Below are 9,359 nucleotides of genomic sequence, written 5' to 3'. Positions count from 1 at the left end.
CCCGCCCCACTACTGAGAAAACAGCGGTTTTTGGTTGGCAACAAATTAGTTTGAGGTCACGGTCCCGTGTCGCTCTCGCTTTTTGTTATTTTGGATCTATTTGTGGTTGTTTTTACGGGTCAGGATTTCCTTGAGCTTTTGATAATTACCATTTTAAAATTCGGTTTAATTTTACGCTAAGAACCCAAGTGTAAAGCTGCTATTTTAGGGGTTGACTTTCGGGTTGAAAATAATTAACAAAATTTAAATTAGGTTTTTAATCGAGTGGACCTTCGATGTTTCCAATTATTAAATAATAATTATTAATAATTCAGGGTGTTATGGATAAGTATTTAATACATTTTAGGGCGAGTTTTTTGGGTCCTAAAATGCTTGGTTTTAGAGTTTTAAACCTACAAAAACCGGGCCACAAAATAACGGAATAGTTAGTATTGTGAAGATCGGTATACTGCCTTGAACCCAATTGTTTCCTTTTATTATTCATTGTTATTTTCACGATGAAACGATAAACACAAAAGCGAATCCCAAAAGTTCATTATTGAACGAGCAGAAGTGTGCTAAATCCTACAATGATTTTATTAATTATTATTATTTCAAAGAAATCGACAATGTTAGACATGGTCTGAAATTTTGGAAATAAGCAACTTCTTATTTTGGAAAGCGGAAAACGGAATGGTACTTTTGCTGTTGAAGACACTGAATGGTATTTGTTAGTTAAAGTTTTTAAAGTATTTGTTAGTGTTGAATACGCGAAATGATACTTGCGAATGTTTACAATGACTTCCAATTAGTAATCATTGGTTTTTTAATGGTGAAACGATAATGACCATAACTGATGTCATTAATAGACTTGAGCATTAAAAGTCGAAAATCCCAAAAGGTATTTTATAACACTTAGATAAAGTTTTTTAAAGAATCGACAGAAATGTTAATTACTATTGAAGTTACAAATGCAAATTGTAACTAAACCTAGGAGCAACAAATACAAGAAGAACGCAACGCGTCAAAAGTCGTGTATTTTCTTGTGTACATTTCTCATTGGTTAGACGGTTTAGCGCCTGCTGCCGTTGGAAGGGAAAAAATCGGAAATTGTGTTACCCCCCTGCTCGTAAAACGATCAGCGTAAAGGCTCGTCCAATGAAATTTGTACACAACCCTGCGTTAGCGTGTTTAAACGCTAGCTGCGTTCTCCTTGTGTTTGTTGCTCCTAGTGTAAACTAAGTCTTTAAGATAACGGTACGTCTTCGAGTAGCTCGGGTAAATTATCTTGCAGAAATAGGGGAAACTATTAAGTCCAGGGGGGCTGAAAAGATGGTAGTCACGTGAATTTTTGGAGAACTGCAGCGCCATCTATAGTCACGTGACGTTTTGGAGAACTGCAGCGCCATCTATCCTAAGAAATACGAACTATTATTCATTTTATTTGGCTAATGACGGTTTAAATTTTGATCGATTCGTCTAAATTATCTATTTATTATTATTATTTAAAACATTTTATAATATAAAAGTGTAAGTTAATTAGCTGTCTGCAGTATCTGGAAGGAATATTTTTTTCTTTAACGTCGCACGGCCAACTATTTACACGAGTTACCGAATCGAAGTTGGCTGTGTAAAGGTAGTCACGTGATTTTGTTTTCCCATTTTAACAAGTTGGTTAAGACCAAATTTACTTTATAGTTTCGCATATTGTATGCCTGACCATTAAACCTAGGCGGAAGGAAAAAAGGACCAACTAAATGGTCACCAACAATACCCCACCAAAACTTTAGGCTTAACTGCACTTGATGAGATCTTACACTAGTCACGTGGGGGCTATCTTGACTTCACTGGTGAGTGTTGTGCAAGTTGAGTATACCATCCAGGGAAAAATTGGCTTTGTCCACAAACCACTGAGAAAGGTCAACTCGCATAGGATGGTCTGCGTCTTTCAGAGCTTGAACTTTTTAAAGGTGATACGGGCATTTAGTTTTCTTTGGGGCGTTTCTACGTTGTGAGTAAGACTAGTGACGTACAGCGGCAAAAAAAACAACTAGGGGCTCTACTTTTCGTCTTCATTTTCCAAATCTTCATAAACGAATGACTCTAACAATTGTTATATCAGATAATAATACAGAGTTAAGCAGATTAATGTAAATTAAGTATATTAAAAATAGTCTTCTATCACGCCTTGCGACTCATTTTTAACGTAATCAGCGCCAGTTAAGGGGGGTTAAGTGGCCATTGTCTACTTTCGCGCTATTTCAAGCTGAACTCTCTTAATTTTGTATTTTAACTTATAAAATTAATATTTAAGTGTAGAACAGCCTCTTGTTTAGTGCTTAAAATAATTTAGACACTTTTAAATTTTAAAAGTAAATAAGTTATTACGTTTTAATTCGGACCCCCGGAGCTAAACAAGTTGGGCAAGCTCCCAAACTACCCTTTAATTAGGACTTTATATCTCGTTAACTATTAATATTATAATTATCAGAATTATTTTAAGCACCAGATGAAGGTTCAGCCTAATAAGAAAAATATAATTCAATTATGTAATTGTTAAAACAGAAACGTTCAGCTTGAACGAAAAAGAGGCTTTTACTGTATTCTTCCCCCTTAACTTGTAGAATCGGTTAACAATGGTGGCGGGAATGGAAAGTTAATGTTCGTAAATACTTAATTCTGATTTTAAGAGCGAATAGTTAGATTTTGTAAATGTGGACGGCACTAAAGGGTTGTACCAGCTAGAACTAATAAACAAACTAAAACGAGCTCAGTTGAATAAGTAGTTTTAGCTTCAAAATTGGAAGAAAAAAAGTGAAACCCATTGCTATTATTTATAATCAAAACACTCTTTAGAGATCCAAATCAAATGTTCGTGATCAAAAGATAAACCTCTCCTATTGACCAAAACGAAACGGGCTTTAGTATTTAGGCTCCGGAAACTGTTGACGTGACCTTTGTTAATTTTAAATTACCAAAATTACCCGAAGCTTCGTTCCCACGCGAATCAAACCAGCCTCTTCATTTTCAATATATTCATCTCGGGATGATTAGAAAATATAAACATTTCAACATTTCGTATAATTATAAAATATAACTCTCGATTTTTATATTCTACGTATTTCGTGTAGTAACAATTCATTTTTTCATATAATTTTTATTTTTCACTTTTGAATCTTCGGAATCAAAGCGGGCCAGAGTTGTCCGCGCGCACTTGACTATAAAAGGCAGATCTTTTCAGAAAGGAAGATGGATGCGTTTGATGGAACGGTCTATATTTTGTTTCACTCGTTCTCAATGCCCGTACATCCTTTTTCTTTCGCGCTCAATTATTTTTTCATCGGTCTAAATACAAGAAACCATTGATTTCCAACCCCCGAAAAAACACCCCAGTCACCCCCCCCCCGAGTACAGGTAGCTTCAAATTGGTCTTTACTAAAATGTTTATATTTCTGCCAAGATTTTGTATTACATTGCTTAGCGGAAAATCTAACTACTTTCCACTATTATGTAGAAAGTGGTTAGCACATTCGCATCGCAGCTAGAGGAGCTGGGTCGATCCCAACTGGCTGTAGACACTGAACAACTACGGGGTATTCACTCGAGTTCTTCGGTTTCCCTTTTCTATAATTACTTGTTGAAGACTATATACAGTGGCCATTGTCTACTTTCGCGCTATTTCAAGCTGAACTCTTTTAATTTTGTATTTTAACTTATAAAATTAATATTTAAGCGTAGAACAGCCTCTTGTTTAGTGACTAAAATAATTTTTACAATTTTATATTTAAAAGTAATTAAGTTATTACGTTTTAATTCGGACCCCCGGAGCTAAAGAAGTTGGGTAAGCTCCCAAACTACCCTTTAATTAGGACTTTATATCTCGTTAACTATCAATATTATAATTATAAAAATTATTTTAAGCACTAGAGGAAGGTTCAGCCTAATAAGAAAAATATAATTCAATGATGCAATTGTTAAAACAGAAACGTTCAGCTTGAACGAAAAAGGGGCTTTTACTGTATTCTTCCCCCTTAACACGCGAAAGTAATTTTAACAGTAATAGCAAAAGTGACATAATTACCAAAAAGGTGTCAATGTAATCGTTTTTTTTAAAGGGACAACAACCACAACAATCAGCTTTGTTAATACCCAAGGCACCTAAGTCATCAAGCGACTTTTAAAGCCATTAATACGTCATTCGGTCGCATTTACAAAGTTACCCTCTGATGACGTTTCAGTGACGTTTTTGAATCGACCCCTCACACCTCCCTTGAAAGTCCCTTTAAACGATTGGTACACGCGAAGTGAAAGTTCGGAGGGTAAAGTAGAAATAGTGTCGCCTGGCGGGAGCTTCGGGAACTAAAGAAACACTCGACGGAAACGCTACCGCGCCATCTATCTGCGTTTTAATCCTAGCCTAGCCTTTTATGTTGTCTATCTCGATAGCAGCATTCATTAAATCTTAAAGCAACTGTCGGCTCTATCATTGCTACCTGTATTATGAAAAGGCCCCTGTTATTAGAGATGGCTATGAATCTATCCGAATCTTCGAAAAAAATGACTTTCGTGGAGAGCGTGGAGCCATCTATTAATGGAAACGGAAGCTAAAATTCAAAACAGCGAAACAATAACGTCGCCAGAGAGCCATTATAGAGTATTATATTTAGACCACTTTTACTCTTCTTAGTGAACTTTAACCCATATAAAATATATTGTAAACAATTACTATAATTGAAGTTATTGACCAATTTACAAACGAGCCAATCAACGCGAAGCATACTTTTATGTTCCGCCTTTTGGGGCAAAATGTAGCTTCAGCATCTTGTTTTGATTTCGACGCTAGCGACATCTGTTGAAAAAAGAGCTACTTCACCTAGAGCCGACACTTGTTTTAAGCATTGGAAAGTATAGGAATTCGCACACTTTTGGTAATTATGTTACTTTTGGTAATAGTGAGTGTAGTGAGCTATTAGCATTATGTTATTGTCAATAATATTAGCATTGCGTTATTGTCAATAATATTAGCATTGCGTTATTGTCAATAATATTAGCATTATGTTATTGTCAATAATATTAGCATTATGTTATTGTCAATAATATTAGAATTATGTTATTGTCAATAATATTAGCATTATGTTATTGTCAATAATATTAGCATTATGTTATTGTCAATAATATTAGCATTATGTTATTGTCAATAATATTAGCATTATGTTATGGTCAATAATATTAGCATTGCGTTATTGTCAATAATATTAGCATTATGTTATTGTCAATAATATTAGCATTATGTTATTGTCAATAATATTAGCATTATGTTATTGTCAATAATATTAGCATTATGTTATGGTCAATAATATTAGCATTGCACTATTACCAGTGATATTAGCATTGTGTTATTTTTAATTTGATTAGCATTTGTTGGCTCGCTTGGCCTAAAGGGCTTGCATCGTTACCCGGCCACCTGCATTAAAGACATTAAACGCCGCTAGATGACTTGGGACTAAGATGGTACCTTGCCTTAGCTATGGCGTTTTTAAAGCGCGGATACAACGCGTAAAAGAAACACCCTGTATGTGGCGAAACATTCCCAGGCTCGCGTTATTATTGTAGATTCTGTGTCGGTCGCTATTGTATTTGAGCAGAGGCTCTATTGGCGGTTTCTGCGGTGGCGGGAGGGGGTGGTTTGGGTTTCGGTTCGAAGCGGACGCGCCAGCAGACGACGCTCGGGTGGGTCAGAGGTCGCGCTACGTCGCCATTAATCAAAAAATGGCCGGAGCGTTGTTCTTCCTCTCCGGAGGCGGAGACGTGGCTCCTCCCAGCGGACAAAATACGAATTCATCTTCGTGAAGTTTAATGCACGTCGTTCAGCCAGCGGCTACCCCCCCCCCCCCACGTCTCTAGATTGCAACAAAAAAACCGGCTATTTTTTATATCGGACCCAGCGTCTGTCTTTTACAAAGAAAAAATAAAAATAAAATGAAACACTTTCAAATCAATTGTCATGTAAATCGACTTACGTGGTTTTTGACTTAAGGCGTTTATATTGACTAAGTTTTATAAACGTTATTTGTATCTTAAAAAAAATCAGTGAATGCAAGTTGCCATGTTGTGTTAAAGGGAATGTAGCATCTAGTCAATGATTTATCTATTTATAGTTAGGCATAATGCGATGGCTCGGACATACAAAGATTTCCCGTATACTTTATAAGAAATCCTAAATCCCGAAATCTACGATAAATCCTAAAATCCAACGAGGAATCTCGAAACCCGACGATAAATCTCGAAATGCGACGAAACATCACAAAATCCGACGAGAAATCCTAAAATCCAAAAAGAAATCTCGAAATCAAACGATAAAGTTTCGAAATCCAACGATGAATCTTGAAATCAAACGATAAAATTTCGAATTCCAACGATAAATCTCGAAATCCAACGATAAATCTTGAAATTAAACGAAAAAGTTTCGAAATCCAACGATAAATCTTGAAATCAAACGAGAAATTTCGAAATCCAACAATAAATCTCGAAATCCAACGATAAATCTCGAAATTAAACGAAAAAGTTTCGAAATCCAACGATAAATCTTGAAATCAAACAAGAAATTTCGAAATCCAACGATAAATCTCGAAACCCAACTAGAAATCTTGAAATCCAACGTGAAATCCCGCATTTCCAAATCCCCTACACATTTTTGGGACGATGGTGAGTTGATTCTGGAATTTTGGGTGCAAAGCTTTAAATCATCACCAAAAATTAGAATTATATTTGTATTCGTATTTCTATTTAGTGCTTCAGATATCTGAAGGTAATCGGTTAGTCAGATCAGATTTATCTTTTTTATTCCCTCCACCCAGTAATCTTATAAATTTCAAATTCGATCTGATTCATTATTTAAAGTTACCGATCTGAACTCCAAGGGTTCACTTAAAAATATATAAAAAGGTTAAAAACCCAAATTAAAAATTTATAATCTAGCGGTTCTAGCCTATTCTACTTCATATTTGTACGGTTTTGATTTATAAATTGATAATTCTGCAGTGTTGTTTATAAATAATTATACATATTATTATTATTATTACTATAAATAATAATTAAATGTTTATAAATAAAAAACCATATATTTGAAATCTGAACCGTTTTGGTTTTCAAAAATTGTTTTTCCAAACGCTGAAGGCTTTCCCTCAATTATTTAATTGGTAAAATTTCACGGGTGCCGCGGATTGGTTTCTGATAGCGAAACATAAAGGGTGAAAATCACTGACAAGTGAGTTAGCTGAACAGTTATCGACCTTTTACGTTTAGAATACGTATAAATAGTGTTGTTAATTTTCCGGAAAAATAAAATGCGGAAAGAGTTTCAGAAAATCTTCAGAATTGCGGAAAATTTTCTCCAAATCGGAGAAATAAAAAATTGAACCATAAATTACTTTTTAAGGGTTTTTAATGTTTTTAACTTTCTATCGATATAAAATGTTAAATATCAGTAAACATACTACAAAACATTAATAGGGTTACGTTGATAATCAGTTTAAACTAGTCTAGAGGTTTAGTTTTACTTTCAGATTCGAAAAAATGAGGCGAAAATGTCGCTTTATTTACTAATCATGGAATGAAACCTTTTTTATTTTTTTCGAAAAATACGGAAAATGTTCCGGAAAATTTTCCGACTTTAACACTACGTATAAACTTCTGGACAGCAAATCAAAATAAACAGAATTTGTAATTTCAAATGGAATTTGAAAAGGGTACGTGTGAAATCGATATCTTTCTCTCTGTCAGCTTACGATCAATTCGGATTAGTTTGAGACTTAATCGTATCAACTGATCAGATTTAACTCTGGGCGTAAATGCGGATAATCTGATATCTACGAGAAGCTCACTTACTGAGTTAGATGCTGGATTTCGTCCTACTATCAGACGCTTTGTGTTTTCAAAATGTCAATTCGTCTGCTAAGATATATCCTAAGCTCAAGCTCATATATATAGATATCCCCAACCCGACCGACCCAAAAAAAATCGATTTGCTCAACTACCAACTAATATCATATAACATCGGTTACCTGTATTTTTAATCAAATATTTTGTTTTCAACAAAGTCGAAATTCATAATTTAAAAAATAACAAAATAAAACCAATTTCGGTATATTTACTAATTTCAGGAGTGGGATTTAAAATTTACGATTTTTAGTATCAAGGCATTGGCGCCCACCCAAAACAGTTTGAGCGCCCGAGGGGCAGGTCACTTCCAATTTGGGTGCGTCTTAATCGTAGTAAAATTATTAAATCAGAATAATCGTGGTTCAATCAGGGTAATCAAGATTAAAAAATCTAATCAAGATTAGAAAATCTAATCACGATTTAACCGAAATTTAATCATTCTAATCAGGATCCAATCTTTTTAATCAGGATTTAATAATTTTAATCAGATTTAATAATTTTAATCAGAATTAATCATTTTAATCAGATTTAATAATTTTAATCGGTCGAATCGAGATTTTATAATTAAAATCAAAACTAAAGTACGATAATTTAATATTAATTTTTAATATTGATGGTTCTATCGCAATTGTGTTTGATTGAAATGATTGAAAAATAACCTAATTTTATTTAAAACATCGGAAAACATCACAGCTTAGTAGTTAAGGTAACATTGTAATAGGAACTACTTTTTTTCATATAAAATTATTATAATCCACTCGTTCTAATCACGCACAATTATAATCATTCCAATCACCAATATTATCATTCTGATTATCGTTCTAATTTCTAATCGCGATTTAATCATACCAATCATGATTTAATCGTTTCAATCAGGATTTAATCATTTTAATCAGATTTAATCATTTAATCATGATTAAATCAAACATTCTTATCATGATTAAACGTGATTTAATCAACAAAATCGTGATTAAATTGAATTTAATCAAAATAATCACGATTAAATCGGATTTAATCAAAATAATCACGATTAAATTGAATTTAATCAACAAAATCGTGATTAAATTGAATGTAATCAACAAAATCGTGATTAAATTGAATGTTAACAACAAAATCGTGATTAAATTGAATTTAACCAAAATAATCACGATTAAATCGGATTTAATCTTTCGAGGGGTACGTCGTTAATCAAGGAAGTGACCTACCCCTCGAAGCGCCCCCAAGTTTTGGTGGCTGGTTACGGGTCTGCCTAAGCTAGGAACGCGTAAGAGCAACTTGTAGGGTAACAGTCTGCGCCAAATTTCTATCTGAACCTTATTCGCATCCGTTATTTAAATTTCCGACTTCTTCTAACAAATTCTCGCGTCGCATTGTTAGGGAAGCGGGCTGAAGAATCTCCGTCATTCGATTCAATTAAGACTCTGGTGTACAGAAAGGGG

The sequence above is a fragment of the Leiobunum rupestre genome, chromosome 11 (genome assembly GCF_980474605.1).
Source record: "Leiobunum rupestre chromosome 11, qqLeiRupe1.1.hap1, whole genome shotgun sequence".
Classification (NCBI taxonomy): domain Eukaryota; kingdom Metazoa; phylum Arthropoda; class Arachnida; order Opiliones; family Sclerosomatidae; genus Leiobunum; species Leiobunum rupestre.
The sequence above is the reverse complement of the archived record's forward strand: the minus strand, read 5'-3'. Positions refer to the sequence as shown.